Raw genomic sequence first — 16725 nt, 5'->3', positions numbered from 1 at the left:
AAATATGGATTATTTAAATTATTTGGTAATTATCTTATGAATAAAAAGATATTAGGTCAAATATAGATAATCTTCAAATTAATTGTTTAATTTATGTTATTTATTATTTGATCCCTTATGTTTTGAAAATTTTCAAAACTTTCCCTCAAGTTTGGGAATTTAAATTTTGATTAAAAAGTTTAATTTTGAAACATTTAAATTCTGAACCCTAATGTTTTGAAATGTTTCAAAACTTGCCCTCAAGTTTTGGAGTTTAAAAGTTGATTAAAAGTTTAATTTTGAAATGTTAAATTCTAAAACCCTAGTAATTTGAAAAGTTCAAATCACACCCTTATGGTTTTATTAATTAATTAAGGTGTATAATTAAAAGTGATTTAATAAACCCATAAAGTTTTTGTTTACATTTAATTAAATTAAAAGTATAATTTACTAAGTTAAACCACCTAGTATTTTAAAAGTGTAAAATACACCCTATACTATATATAACATTAAAAGTCTAATATTATATATATATATATATATATATATATATATATATATATATATATATATATATATGTATGAGTAAACAGTTAGTCTTACCATTAGTAGGGGCTCATTCATGAAGCTGGTCTATAGGGGGTGTTTAAGGAAATTGCCTATAAAATGGCGATTGAATGGGTATCCACTCTTACCCACCGCACTCTTGACTAGTGGAGGGTCGTTAGCCGAACGGGTAGGATAGGACAGAAACCTTCCATTATAAGTATAATGAAGTAAAAAGTAACTAAATGCTTATAAAAATTCCCAAATCATAGTTACTTTAGGCAAAATGTGAAATTGTATGCTAACCCATGGAATTACACTTCGTACCCTTGTCAAACGTTAGTGGAGCGTGTGTGGTTAACTAGCACACTAATTTGGGGATGACATTGGTGGCGAAAGGTGGCTCGATGCTTATCATAGATCAATGGAGCGTGTGTGGCTAACCGGCACATTGATTAGGTGATAGTAGCATTGGGTGCACCACGTGATTCGTATGGTTATGTTTGTGATCCTCGGCATCCCAGTCACAAATAGTAGGGCATAATCGAGATTAAACATGCCATTGAAAAGTTCAATGAATCTCAAAAGATCTAGGAGTTTCAATTCATTTAAAACTTAAACTTCCTTTTCGTTTTTCATGGTGGAAATTGGTAAATCGTCATTTACCTACCTTCAAATATTCTGCAACTAGATTACGACATCCCTCTTCTAGGTTGTAGAGTATTGTGTTGGATCCTAGCTTGATGTTTCATTTGGGTGTTGCATCAAGAATTCTAATCAACTTAACTTGAACTTTCTCCCGTTTTGTAGATGTCTAGACAATCATGGTCTTCCCAAATCCCATGGAACAAGTTTTCCAAATGAAAATGACGTTCCAAGATACGATCAAGGAAATGAGAGTCATGCTTCACTTCCTCCACCTCCTCCAATTGTTCTCCCTGACCCACAAGTTCAAAGGCTTGAAAAGTTCAAGCTCACTCAAGCCCTTTTGGCAAGTAAACACGAAGACGGGAAACCTGTGTGTACACACGTCTTAGAGATGAAGTCACACATTGATAGGTTAAGCATGTTGGGTGTCAAGATTTCAAGTGAGTTGGCTGTTGACTGGGTTCTTCAGTCACTTCCTGAATCTTATAGTGAGTTCATTAGAGAGTACTATATGATGGATCACGACGTGACCCTCATTGATCTCACCTATTTGCTTATAGCTGCTGAATCAACAATCATTTGGCGTGCTGGTCAAGCAAATTTGTCTGGTGAATCAAACTCCCAAACTTCAAGGGACACTGGCAACATTGGAAGTCCAGAAACAGCTGAGTCTATGATTGTCCGATGTGCTGTGCCAAAGGAGTCCATTTTCTTTTATTTCCAAGAGAAAGGGCATTGGAGACGAAGCTGCCCTAACTACCTGAGAGATCTAAGAGATGGGAGAGTCAAGACGTATGGCTCTGCTTCAGGTAAAATCCATTAACTAACTCTTTTAAGTTCCTATTCTAGATTCTTAATACATGATGTGATAAGATTACATTTTGATGTTTTGCATGATCGAAGAAAAGAAAGGAAGCTTAATGAAGAAGCTGCTGAATCTGATCACGAAGAAATGGATTTCGATCGCATGGATTCAAAGATCAGATTTTTCGAGATGCTATTTATGAGTTAGGGTAGATTGCTAAGAAATATGTAATAGCATAGTTTTTCAGTTGAATTGCATTGTAAGGACAAGTTTTTCCGCAATAAAATAAATTTTGATTTTATCTTATTTATTTATCTTTGCAATGGAGTGAATGAAAAATTGATGTTTGAAGGTTTCTATTATTAGCAATAACGGATTTGATTCTTAATTATGTTATTTGTGAAGATGTCAAGAATTTACCAAATAGGGAGAGTTTCTCATCGCCCAAGTTTCAATTGGACATAAACTTGGAATCATACAACTTGGTTGTGTGATGAATGTTAAACTTCATATTTGGAAATTAGACTAACTCTTTGAAAAAGTGTCAATTGAAGGACTAGGAGATCAAGTACACAAGATTATACGTTGATTGAGTCCACCACAAAAGTGATAAAGATATTCGTCATGATTTACTAAAGTTTAGTAAATATGAATGTACTTATAAGATTAAGTGTAATTCTGAGTTGATTGAAAAATGTTTCAATGAATAGCAGAATGAATAAGAAGAATCAAGTAGGTAGAAAGATAAAAGTTTCTCTATTCTAAGAAGAAGGGAGAGTACCTTTTATTGTGTTTATGACAGGTCTTAATGATTAAGAACCGTGTCTCAATTGATCCTCTAAGTGAGTCTTAGTGCATTTTGCATGTCTAAGAAGAGGAACAAGAATTGTATAAATGGTTAAGTCAAGAAGTCAATCATACTTCGTTCCAATATCAAGTCTTAGAGTTAAGATTGTAACTTGAGTGAAAAAGTCTTTAGTAGGTTTATAACACTTAACAAATGTGGAATTTGGAAAAGTTTTCTTATTCTTGCACATTAGAAATTGGTAAGTTGTGATGTCTTGGATAAGACAAAGACCAACTAGGACCAATTTGTGAAGTGTTTTGTCTTGATAAATGCTACACTAACTCTTGAATATTTGTTTATCAAGAAATGTTTCTTGATAAGAGAATCTAATATGTCAAGGAGTCAGTGGGAGTTTTAATGTTTTTGAAAAGGTTTCGAAAACAAATCAAGAATAAACCTTATCGATCATCACTAGCACACGACTTGAGGTTTGCAACCTATCATGTTGACATTATTTTGTTTATGTGCCATTCCAATTGAGTTAATTATGCATGTGAGTTCTATGAGCTCTCATTTGAATGCATAAAGACAAAGCACCTTAATCAATGGAAAGTACATTGATTTGTAAGGATAAGTTGCTAAACTACTTGGAAGACATGGTGGGCACTCATGTTACCATAAGGCAAGAAATCAAGATTAAGAAAGTTCAGTCCATATGAGTTTGGATTTGTCACAAACTTTGGTTTTGGAAAATTCACATGGATAGGAACTCATACACCATAAAATCTAAGTGTCATAAGATTCCCTCCTTCATGAAAATGACTGAGAGGAAATGCTTTCACTAAGAGAGATTTTAAGAAGATAGCGATTGTGAAAATTGTATTCTCAAATTCGATTATGGTTACGGAATCCCTTTCCATAGTTCGAATTGTGAGATTTGGCAATTAGTTTCAACATTTGGAACTTAGTAACATAAGTTATGAATTGTTTAAACACACATATGAGCTATCTAAGGCAAAGGTGTATAAGGTTAAGAAGCTTAGATAAAGGCTTATCGAAGCATCTGGTATTAGAAATATGAATTTCAGAAATTCAATAGGCATTGTTTTCTGGAAGTTCATTTGTTTTCTGAATACATGTCAAAGCTAGTGGGAGCATAAGTGTTATACTTATATGATAATAATCATCATGATAGTGGGAGCATAAGTGTTATGCTTGTATGATTATTATGACAAGTATTGCAATTTAGCAATATTAATTATAGAAAAACAAAGATTCAATTTGCAAAGTTGCATGGGTTGAAAAATTGTTTTGCTATAATTAAGGGAGAGAATATTATACTTCGTTTCAAAATCTAAAGCTTAGATTGAGAAATTTTGATATTTTTTAGTCAAAGGATACATTGTGTGTTCTCAAATTTCGATTATGATTACGACATCCCTCTCCATAGTTCAAATTGTGAGAACATGACACATAAAATATTATGGCAAAAGATTGGTGAAGTATCATATCTTTATGTAAGACATTATGCATCGTGTCCCATACGCTTCGGGTATAGGTTCGATTGCAAATGCTATAATATTTTACCATTCTAAAATTTTCCAAATGTGTAGCACATTAAGAGGGAAAAAGGACTAGAATTGGTTTTGACTAAAATAATTAAACAACTATCAAAGGACGATCCAAAGTTCGCTGAGGATTGGTTGCCTGTGAGTAGTTGGAAGTATGGTATTGGATGGACCATATCGACATTATTATGAATAGATAATATTCTATTAAGAATGAGTTGTCATATGGCAAATGTGGAAATGTTTCCATATTAGGAGTTGGATATTGAGAGTCTATGCCTAGATTAGAAACTTTTATGCAGGAAGGATGTTCAAATGAACGTACTTTGAATGTGAGACTTCACATCTATGGAATTGTCTTGTAAAAATTTCCGATAGAGTACTTCATAATTTCATTAGCCAAGTCTTGGTGACTTTTGTGCTATGACTTTATGAAAGGATCGTTGCATAAGATGTTAGAATGTAGCATATTCTAATAGTAGCAAAGAACCTTGTCTTCATACACTAATGATAAGGATTGGGAATTGTGAAATGAGAATCATTGAAAAGGTTTTTCAATTGATCTATTTCACAAAGTAAGGACCATAGGAAACATAGTGTGCATTCTTTATGCATGGGACAACTATTGTTGTAATTTGAGTAATAAGTTGATTTTCTGAAATAGTAAACGATAATAATGAGTAATCAATATGGTGGTTAAATAGAAGTGTTTTATTTACTCTCACAAGTTTAAGGCCATATAGGATTAAGTATTATTGTTATGTTTCAATTTGCATGTTTTGACTTCCAGAATAACTAGGTTATTCAAACATCCACAGTCGGTCATACGTTGGGAGTAGGTATGAATAAAGACTGTCATGAATCTGTCTGTAGATTGTCTGAAGTGTTTAGACATGGTACAAGTTTGCTGCAGAGTTCATGAGTGCTTTGATAAGATTAGAGTATTGGATTAAACCCACACTCACTTGGATCACTTCATGGATTTATTACGCGTGATTAGTGAGACGATAATATTGTATATTCTTGAAACCAAGACATGTGAGTTGTTATTTGTTGGTCGGTTACACATTGATAATAAGAAAACGCACCAGTAACTTGGTGTTATAAAACTTATTGTTGTGTGTGATTCGATCAGTAAATGCAAGAGAGCATTTGAGTTGAAGTTGATCCATTCCTTTTACCCAAAGTGGGATAAAAGCGATATCTATGGGGCTCTCGATGATTTAGTGATGACACCTAAGCGCTTGGCCAAGCCGCGACTAAGTTGATGTGTTCAATTGTAGTCTGTTATCAATCGTCATAAATCAGAAGTCGGGAAATAGTATAGGGAGAATGTTTGAAATTCATGTCTTATGTCTATAGGATATCTTGAGAATGGAGGAATATATAATCCCTTATCTAAAGGACATGCTATCTGATAAGATCAGAGTTGACAACGGCTTTTGAAAGCTACGATTGCTGATCAGGTTCTGAAGTCATACGGAAAATAGTTATTAGACTTATCCAAGTAGGAGACCGTTGGATTAGTGTCTAAGTCCATAACTATTTTGGTATGTACTTGACCTAATTATGAGCATGGTCCTTTTGGGTTGCCTTCACCATAGCAATATGTAGGATGAATTAAGGAGAGAGAGGTTTAAATATGATTTATTAATATATTATGAGAATAATATATTAAAGGAGAAATCATATTGTTTAATTAATATTAGTCAAGAATTAATTGATAATTAATTTTGTGGCTAAAAGAGATTAATTAAACTTAGGGGACTGGAGTTGTAATTATAAGATAATTATAATTGGGCTATGGATCACCTAATAATATATAGGTTGGACAAATTCTATGGGAAGCCCATTAGAAATCGTCCAAGGGATATGTTAAAGGAGTCCATGGGCTGCTTAGGGCTTAAGCAACCAGATTAGGGTTTCCTAGTTATAAACCCTAATAACCTACATGTATATAAAGGGCCCCTATGCCCCAAAAACATGGACAACTGATTCTGTAGGGTTTCTAGCCGTTTTTGGGCAGCCTCCTTTCTTCTCCTCTTCATCCAAGTTGTATATGGTGTTTGTGACTCTATTAGAGGTGCAACACTTGAGGCACTAAGCTTTTGAAGCCAATCCAAGCAAGGAATTGATTGTTATTGCTATATAACAATCAAAGGTAATTCTCTAAACCCTAATTCAGTTTATAATATGTTAGATCTAAGTTTATTAGTCTTGGATTCATTGCATGTACAATAGAGAAACCTAGATCCAAACATTAGGGTTTGTATAAGCACATAGGATTGTTCTTATGCCTAAAACCCATCAACTTTACCCATTAAGGACCTCTCCTCAACACATAAATCTCAAACCCTAACCCAAAGGGCTTAGATCCAACTCCAAAAGCCATCAAAACTTCAAGATTGACCATGAGGTAATAAATCTGGACTCAAGAGACAAATTGACCACGTAAGGTTCCCATCTTGCTCGCATGCATGACCTTATGGGGCTTAAATATCCAAAATGATGGTCCAAAGGTTACATGGGAATTCCATGGCCATAAAGTTGTCACCTTTATGCCATGAAGTCCCCTCATAACCCTAGATCTGAAGGGTTTGCCCAAAAGGGACGTCCAAATCCTAACAACTAATATAAATGGACCAAAACATGAAAAAAAAAGCATCCTAAAACTAGATCTAAGCTTGTCATGGATAAGGTTGATGCTTTATACCTCAGATTAATAAAAAATGAAGCTCAACTTCTGGATCTACTCTCCTCCCACACGTTCTTGCTCCTCCTTCAAGCTTCTTTTTCTTCAAACTCACCAAGAATGCATAGGATTATCTTACAATCACCAAAAATGGCTTAGGGTTTCGAGATTATGGTTTTAGACAATAGAGGCCAGAGATGAGGCCAACACCTTGGGGTTAAGGTGTTTAAATAGGGTGCAAAACCCCAAAATTAGGGTTTCATTTCTGCCAGCTTACTCGTCGAGTTGAGGCCTCCCAACTCATTGAGTAGGTTTCCAAAACACGTGGTCCAATTCATATCTACTCGATAAGTTTCGATATAAAAGTGATTAGTTATTAGTTAAATACATACCAGGAACCAGGCGTTACAGACTTAATGGATTAAGTCATGGCAATGTTCTTGGGTTGGCAGACCGGTACGCCATGCATAATCCAGTGGGCATTGCGCGTACTGGGCCAACATCTCGACTCCAAATCAACACTAGCGTACGTTGCGCGTACAAGCCAAGTACATTGCACGTACACAACTAGTGGGCTTAGATGATTTTTAGGCTCGTTTTGGTGTTGGGTTTGGACTTGTTTAAGTTGGGCCTCGGGCCCACCTAATGGTAGCATGTCATTTTTGGGCCTTAGGCCATGTTGAGGGTTTTTTTGGCCATATTGGGTCTTAGAGGCTTTATAGTTGGGCTTTGATGCCCTTTTTGGACTATGATTAGATTTGCGTCTTGGAAGGAGGGAGGCCCAATGAGGCAAGGGTAAAGAAGCCCTTTTTGCCTTAAGTCAAGCATTAGGGTTTGGACCTTCGAGTAGAGTGTCGCCTAATTTCTAATTAGGGTTTTGTGCTTTTGCGTTCGGAAGAGGATTTCGGGAGTCATCCGTTGAGTGCGATTTGATACCTACAGTCTGAGGTGAGTCTTCCTTCGCAGTATCCGTGGGTCGAAGGCACCAATGTCGACCCATTAGTTTATGATGTAGTGTGATGATTGTCTCTATGACAATTGTCAGTTATGCCTGTATTTGTTTGATGACTATGTGATTACTGTTATGACATTATGTGGTAGTAGTAGGGGTGAAATTGACCCAGTATCCGGTTGAAATAGACCGAATGGGATTGCAAGCACCCATATATGCTTGATAGTATCCGGTTGAAATAGACCAAAGGGGTAGGCAAGCACCCAAATATGCTTGGTAGTATCCGGTTGAAATAGACCGAAAGGGTAGGCCAACACCCTGATATGCTTGGTAATATGTTTGTTTAGTATGTGGTATGTTGGGGAAACTCACTAAGCTATGTCCTTATAGTTTTCAGTTTATGTTTCAGGTACTTCCAATTCGAAAGGGAAGGGTCCGGCCTGATTGCATCGCATCACCCTATGATTTCCGCACTTAGTGATTTTGGGAATTTATACTCTGATAACATGTTACTATGATACTCTTTTGACTATTTTGATATTAGTATCGTGTGATTTGAATGAAACTAAAAACAAAATTTTATCTGTATTTTTTGGGATGTTACAGTGTGAGCCAGATACAGTTCTATTTTATGTTAGGATTAAATAGATTATATCATATAATAGTATTAAATGTAGCGTTGTTGAGAAGATAAATGAATAATAATAATAATACATAATTCTCTGTAGGGAATATAAATACACTAGAGATAGGTTAGTGTCATCCAAGAATAGAGTTGGTATTAAAAGTTGGTTGCAGGTACTGTAATCTAGTATAGGGATAAACTTGTATTGTGGAAGGTGCCTAGTTCAATTAAGTTTGATATAATGAAGTCTCATTCGAAGAATGTGTGTAACCTAGGAATGGAGAGTAAAGTTCTGTTCCGTGACACTTTCAGGTGTCGATGTACGGTAGCTATGTATGGGAGTATGATATAGTATTCCCCTTGGGATGACCATATATGGTGGGTCCTGATCAGACAACTGTAATGGTATGTCTGCATATACTTGGATAACCAGAAATGGTAGGTCCTAATCAGACAACTGCAATGGTATATCTGCATATTCTCTGTAACTTACACAAGCCAAGGAAGCCCCTAGTTGTGTAGTCAATCTTTTAAAGGTTCATCAGGCGTGATAATTTTCCCGTGATAATCACAACCTAGGATCTGTGAGGATCGGTAGGAATAGATATGTAGGAATGTAAGACTATATGGATATAGTATGGTAACGGTTGGGTTTGCAAGTCGGATAATTAAGGAATATTATCATATCAATATTATGGGATTGAAATCCCTATGTATCTCACCAAGTTTCCCTAACCTGGCCCACTCAGTTTACATGCATCACAAGTATTAAGACTTAAGCTACTAGAACTTGGTTATGTAACACTCCAAATCAGATATTACCTTTGAATCCCTTGAAATTTTAAATATTGCATAATAAGTCCCTTAAGTACGTTAGGCATACTTCATGGGTACACTTAGCGTACCATGCATGGATGATCGCGGAGGGCCAGCATGTACGCTAGGAGTACCAAAGGGTACACAGGGCGTACATGACGGATGTTCAAACCCTAATTTCCGAACTTGAGACCTATATAAACATCCTTATCTCATTTGAGCTTCACGCTAAACAACCTCCTTCACCTTCAAATCTCCCTGAAAACCCTAAAATCATTAGTGAGTGTGTTCTTGAGCTTTTGAGTGTTTAAAAAACCATCCTTTTGTGTGTTAGCTACAAAGAAGAATAGGAAACAAGCTTAAACGAAGAGGAGCTTCTGGATCTTACATTTTGAGCAGTTTAGGAAGCTTAAGGAGGTAAAAAGATTTCACCTTGGTTCTCAATTCCATTTCTAGAGCTAGGATTTTCTCCTTAGTCCCTTTTTGTGTTCTTAAACCACCTCTTGAGAGTTTGAGCAACTCCAAATCTTAGGGAGGATAGAACTAAAGTCCTTTGGTCCATTCATAGCATAAAAATGGAGTCTTGATGGGTGTTTTGACCTCATGCATGGGTTAATAGTCTTGGAAAGGTCTTAATGGGTTGTTGGGAATATATGGGACATGCAAAGGCATAAAATTACCAACTTTATGCCTTAGGACGTCTTAATGAAATCAGATCTAAAGTTTGGACGTTAAAGCATCGAGTATTAAACACTTAATGGAAAATGTGCTTAATCTGTTGGTACGCTGGGCGTAACTTAGTACACTGCACGTACCAGTGTGGTACGCAAGGCGTACGCACATCAGATGGAATCAGACTTGTTTCGGCTTGTATGCTTTTGGGCCTTAATTAGTCATTGGGCTTGGTCACGTTTTGGAGTTAGTGGGATAACTTATCTGTTTTGGGCCATGGATACTATAGTTGGGATTTATTGGGCCATGAGGCCCATTAATGATTTTGGACATGGACTTTGGCCGCATTAGCAAAGGAAGACTTTTTGGGCCATTGTGAAAGGAATTGGGTTTGGGTCCTTTAATTTGGATTATGTTCGACCTTAACTTGGGTTAATGGTATTATTGTTCAGCACGGGTAGTCAGGAACTGTTAAGAGAACAACTTTTGGATTCAGCAGATAGAGGTGAGTCTCCTCACCATACCAATGAGTCTAAGGCACCAAGGCCGACCAACTATTTGTTATGTGATATGCTAGTTGGTTATGGAATATGTGATATGCTAGTTATTTGTGATACTTGCATGAAAGACCTCAGGGGTTCTCGAGGCACCTGGAGTATGACCCTGGAGGGTTTCCATGGTATCCTTGGATTAAGACCTCGGGGAGTTCCTGAGGCATTCGGAGTAAGACCCTGGAGGGTTTCTACGACATCCCTATATGTTGTATGCATGGCTTATGTGGTATATGTAGCTTTTATAGCTAATATGATATGTGGTTATGTGGATTGTGTGTGAAGTATGCTCTGGGGAACTCACTAAGCATTAGCTTATAGTTTGTTGATTTGTTTCAGGTACATCTAAGCCTAAGGGCAAGGGCAAGGCTTGATGGCGCGGCGTGCGCTCTCCGAATTTTTTTTGATGGGACACTCTGATGTTTTGAATAAAATGTTAATGTTATGAATTTTGAAAACAACGATTAATGTTACTTCACATTTTATGGGAATATTTAGCTAATTTAAAATGAAAATTTTATTTAAAAACAAAAAAAATTGGGTCGTTACAAGTTGATACCAGAGCCTTGGTTTGAGGGATTCATGCACACCCTTGGGTCTGTCGGGACTCAAACTAAGAACATTGTAAAATTGTTTTGAAAAAAATAAAATAAAATAAAATAAAAGTTAAGACATTTAATGAATGGAAAGGAGGAGAGTGCAACGCGCGTGATCGGCCAAGCCAAGTAAGTAGTTCCCCAATATGTTAGCCATGTTATAATGATATTTAAGCTATGATAATCGTATGGATCTTGCTATGGGTATGCTTTTAAAATTGTATACGGTTATGAGCTTATAGCCTTAGAATGATTGATTTGGCCTTATTTCCTGTTCCTTGAATGGTTGTGGTCTAGGATTTGAGATATGTGGTAGTCTGTGGGATATGATTTATTTTGGGACGAATTGGAGTTATCAGGTAGAGCCTTGGGGAAGGTACAGGTAGGTGTGGAAGATAGTATTGGGCCCGTACTACTGAAAGCATGGGACCTGTACCCGAACCAATGTTAGACCTGGAAGCTCTAAGGAGGACTGGTGTGGGAGAATCCCCTCTATAGACATGCTAATCATTATGTTTTATGGTATTGCAGTACAGTATGGTGGTGACACGACACAGAGCTAGGGGATCAGGATCATGTTCTGGATCTGGGTAGGGTGATGCTACCGAGCCCATTAACGAGAGGTTGCGTGAGCTCATCATAGCTGAGGTTACGAGGGGCATCCTTGACGTTACCCCAGTTATCTTTGGGACGATCAAGGAAGGTATGATGGAGATTATGGAGGAGAGGCCCAGGGCATTCAAAGCCGAGATTGTTGTGCGCTAGGTCGGGGCCCGAACTCCCTCGTTCCAGGAGTTCAAGGCATGCGGGGCGCCGAAGTTTTTCAGGGTCAAGGGCCCCATTATTAGCCGATGCTAGTTGGCGGATATAGAAAACGACCAACGCACGATTTCATGCCCTGATGCGGTAAAGGTGGGATTTGCTTCATGTATGCTGAGGGATCGAGCCCGAGATTGGTAGGGAGAGGTGACTAGCCAAGTGGGAGCAGTCGGTGTGTCTGAGATAACATGGGCCGAGTTTGTTAGGCGATTTGATTTGGAGTTTGCACCACCTATCGAGTTGCAAGGGCTAGTGAGGGAGTTTCATGACCAACAACTGACCACTGAGACTGTGGCGGAGATCACCACCAAGTTTCGGGAACAAGCACTGTTGATCCCAAAGTATGCTACAGACGAGGATATGAGGCGGACGAGGTATCATTCCATGCTGAGGGATGATATCCGGGAGTTTGGGAGTTTTACAGTGTGCAAAACCCTGAATGAGATGGCGGAGAAGGCCCGTGAGCGGGAGATAGAGTTGGACTTCTGCACCAATCGGAAGCCTGAGCAGGCAAAAAAAGCAATAGGTCAGGCTAAAAATCCTAAGACCTCAGACTCATCCAGTATGGGCCAACAGGGCTGGGGCTGGTGTGCCAAGTGTGAGAGATCACATGGTGAGGCTTGCCAAGGGTCGGACACAGTCTGTTATACCTGTGGTCAGCCGAACCACGTGAGTAGGGACTGCCCCAAGAAGGGCTTAATTTGTTTTCATTGCAACCAAATCGGCCACAAACGGGCCGATAGTCCGAAGTTGTAGGGAGGGGGAGGAGCAGTGGCGGCGCCTGCACCTGTCACCATGAGTATTATAGATGGCCGCCCTGCTAAGGTGGATGCTACAGCGGTGAAGAGCCGTGCATTTCAGATGACTACCGAGGAGGCTCGGGAAGCGCCAGACGTCGTGGCTGGTATGTGTTTAATCTTTCCTGATCCATATTTATTTGTATTGCTTATGTGTATTTTTGTGCTCGTGAATAGGGACCTTTTTGGTTAATGGTATGTCGGCTCACGTTCTATTCGATTCAGGTGCTAGCCGATCATTTGTATCTCTTACGCTTAGCAAGAAGTTTTGGGATGCGTCGGGGACCTTGGTGTCCCTGCTTGAGGTTGAAATTGCAGATAACCGTACCGTGAGTGTTGCGAGGGTGTATTGGGACTGTATCCTAAATGTGCTTGGAGAGAGGTTCCGTGTTGATCTTGTCCCGATACTGTTACGGGGGATGAAGGTGATCGTCGGGATGGACTGGTTGGGGGCCAATGGGGCCATGATTGATTTCGAGCGCCAGCTGGTGAGGGTTCGAACCCCAAGTGGGGGAGAATTGGTTATCCATGGAGAGAGGGCCTCGCATGGGCCAACCCTCTATTCAGCTACGAGGGCTAAAAGATTGCTTCATCAGGGCGGTTTGGGATTTTTGGCATATACCTCATATACAAGGGTTAAGACCACGACTGATGTGGGCAATGTTCCGCTTGTACAGGAGTTTCAGGATGTCTTTCCTGAGAAGTTACCTGGAGTGCCTCTGGAGAGGCAGGTGGAGTTTCGCATTGATTTGGTAACGGGTGTTGCTCTTATAGCCAAGGAACCGTACCGAATAGCTCCGCCCGAGATAAAGGAGCTATCTACGTAACTTTAGGAGATGCTAGACCGAGGGTTTATCTGTCCGAGCAGTTCCCCATGGGGAGCACCGATCCTGGTCGTGAAAAAGAAAGATGAGTCACACGGGATGTGTATTGATTACCGAGATCTAAACAAACTAACGGTGAAAAACTGTTATCTGCTACCGAGGATCGACGATTTGTTCAATCAACTGTAGGGTGTGTCTTGGTTTTCCAAGATTGATCTTCGGTCGGGGTACCATCAGATGAGGATTCAGGATGAGGACATACCAAAGACAGCTTTCAGGACTCGGTATGGGCACTATGAGTTTGTGGGGATTCCATTTGGGCTCACCAATGCCCCAACAATGTTCATGGACCTCATGAACAGAGTGTGTAGACCGATGCTGGATCGGTCGGTGATCGTTTTCATTGATGATATCCTGGTCAATTCTAAGACCAAGGAGCAGCATGAGCAGCATCTGAGGGAGGTATTGGAGACATTGAGAGTGGAAAGGCTTTATGGCAACTTCTCAATGTGTGATTTCTGGCTGCGAGAGGTGCAATTTTTGGGGCACATCATCAACCATGAGGGTATTTCGGTGGATCTAGCCAAGGTTAAGGCAGTGATGAAGTGGTAAGTACCGAAGAATGTATCCGAGATCCGTAGCTTCTTGTGTTTAGCGAGCTATTATCGGAGATTCATCCAGGATTTATCCAAAATCATCGTGCTTTTGACCCGCTTGACCAAGAAGAATGTGACATTTCGATGGGGCACAGATCAATAGTTGGCTTTTGAGACCCTGCAACAGAGGTTATGTGAGGCTCCGATTCTAGTGCTGCCTGAGGGGCTGGATGACTTGGTGGTGTACTGTGATACATCAATCTTAGGGTTAGGAACGATACTGATGTAGAGGGGGCATGTGATAGCTTACACCTCGAGGAAGCTGAAGCCTCATGAGGCGAATTGCCCCACTCACGACCTGGAATTGGGGGAACTGGTGTTTGCCCTCAAGATTTGGAGGAACTATTTGTATAGGGTACGATGCACTATTTATACTGATCATAAGAGCCTGAAGTACTTGATCGATCAACAGAACCTCAACATGTGGCAGAGGATGTGGTTAGATGTGCTGAAGGACTATGATTGTGAGATCTTATTCCATCCAGGGAAGGCCAATGTGGTGGTCGGTCCTTTGAGCCGCAAGGCTGCGGGTTCCCCGATTGGGAACGTTTGTTCGAGGATGACAATGATCTCTCCATTGTGGGATATGATCAAAGAGGCTCAGTTCGAGGGTGTGAAGAAAGAGAACTGGAAGATAGAGTGGATTCAGGGTCAGTATCCCTTGTTTGTTCAGGATAGCCGAGGTCTTCTGACACAGTGTGTCCGAGTGTGGGTACCAGTAACCGGAGGAGTAAGACAAAAGATATTAGAGGAGGCACACAAGTCCAATTTCTCTATACACCCAGGGGATACAAAAATGTATATAAACTTGAGACTGAGTTACTAGTGGCCTTGCATGGAGCGGGAGATCGCTTGGTTTGTGGAGCGGTGCTTGACCTGCCAAAAGGTCAAGGCCGAGCATCAACGGCCTTATGGAAAGGTTCAGCCGCTACCCATTCCCATATGGAAGTGGGAAGAGATCACTATAGACTTCATCACGAAGTTACCGAGGACAGCGAGGGGTGTGGACGCCATATGGGTGATTGTGGATAGGTTAACGAAGAGTGCCCACTTTATTCCGATCTCTGAGAGTATATCTGCTGAGAAGTTGGCGGATATTTATATACGAGAGGTGGTGGCCATACACGAGGTTCCAATGTCGGTAGTCTCTAACAGTGATGTTCCATCTAGATTCTGGAAGAAGTTCCACGAGGAACTGGACACTCAGTTGCATTTTAGCACGGCGTACCACCCCTAGACAGATGGCCAAAATGAGAGGACGATCCAAACACTCGAGGATATGCTTCGGGCATGGGTGTTGGATTTTGGAGGTTGTTGGGATACATATCTCCCGTTGGCAATGTTTTCATACAATAACAGTTACCATGCCAGTATCGACCGACCCCCATTTGAGATGTTGTATGGCCGGAGATGTAGGACCCCAGTTTGTTGGGGCAAGGTTGGACATTGAGTCATGGGGAGCACTAAGGTAGTGCTCAAGACTACTGGGCTGATTCAGCAGGTGCGCGACCGGATGCGAGTCGCGCAGAGCCATCAGAAAAGCTATGCTGGCTGGCGGCGATCGAATCTTGAGTTCCAGGTGGGGGACTTCGTATTACTAAAGGTGTCGCCATGGAAGGGAGTCATCAGGTTTCGGAATAGAGGCAATTTGGGGCCGCGATATATTGGATCATTCAGGATTACGGCCCGGGTGGGCAATGTGGACCGTTTAGGTTTCGGAAGTGTGTCACTGACGAGGCCGCGGTCGTTTCTCTGGACGACATTCAGGTGGACGAGAGCCTGAACTACACTGAGAGGCCCGTTGCAATTTTGTATAGGAAGACCAAGGTTCTTCGGAACAACGTAGTGAAGCTAGTAAAGGTGCAATGGCAGCACCGAAGGGGCTCCAAATGGACATGGGAGTCGAAGGATGAGATTCAGGAGCATTAACCCGATCTGTTTGCATCTACGGACTTAGAGGACGAAGTCTAGTTCAAGTGGGGGAGAGTTGTAATACTCCAAATCAGGTATTACCTTTGAATCCCTTGAAATTTTAAATATTGCATAATAAGTCCTTTAAGTATGTTAGGCGTACTTCATGGATACGCTTAGCGTACCATGCATGGATGATCGAGGAGGGCCATTACGTACACTGGGCGTACCAAATGGTTCGCGGGGCGTACGTAACGGATGTTCAAACTTTAATTTCTGGACTTGAGACCTATATAAACATCCTTATCTCATTTGATCTTCACCCTAACCATCCTGCTTCACCTTCAAACGTCCCCGAAAACCCTAAAATCATTAGAGAGTGTGTTCTTGAGCTTTTGAGTGTTTAAACACCATCCTTTTGTGTGTTAGCTACAAAGAAGAAAAGGAAACTAGCTTAAACGAAGAGAAGCTTTTGGATCTT

Source organism: Lactuca sativa, chromosome 1, assembly GCF_002870075.4.
Source record: "Lactuca sativa cultivar Salinas chromosome 1, Lsat_Salinas_v11, whole genome shotgun sequence".
Taxonomy (NCBI): Eukaryota; Viridiplantae; Streptophyta; class Magnoliopsida; order Asterales; family Asteraceae; genus Lactuca; species Lactuca sativa.
Note: the sequence above shows the minus strand (reverse complement) of the source record.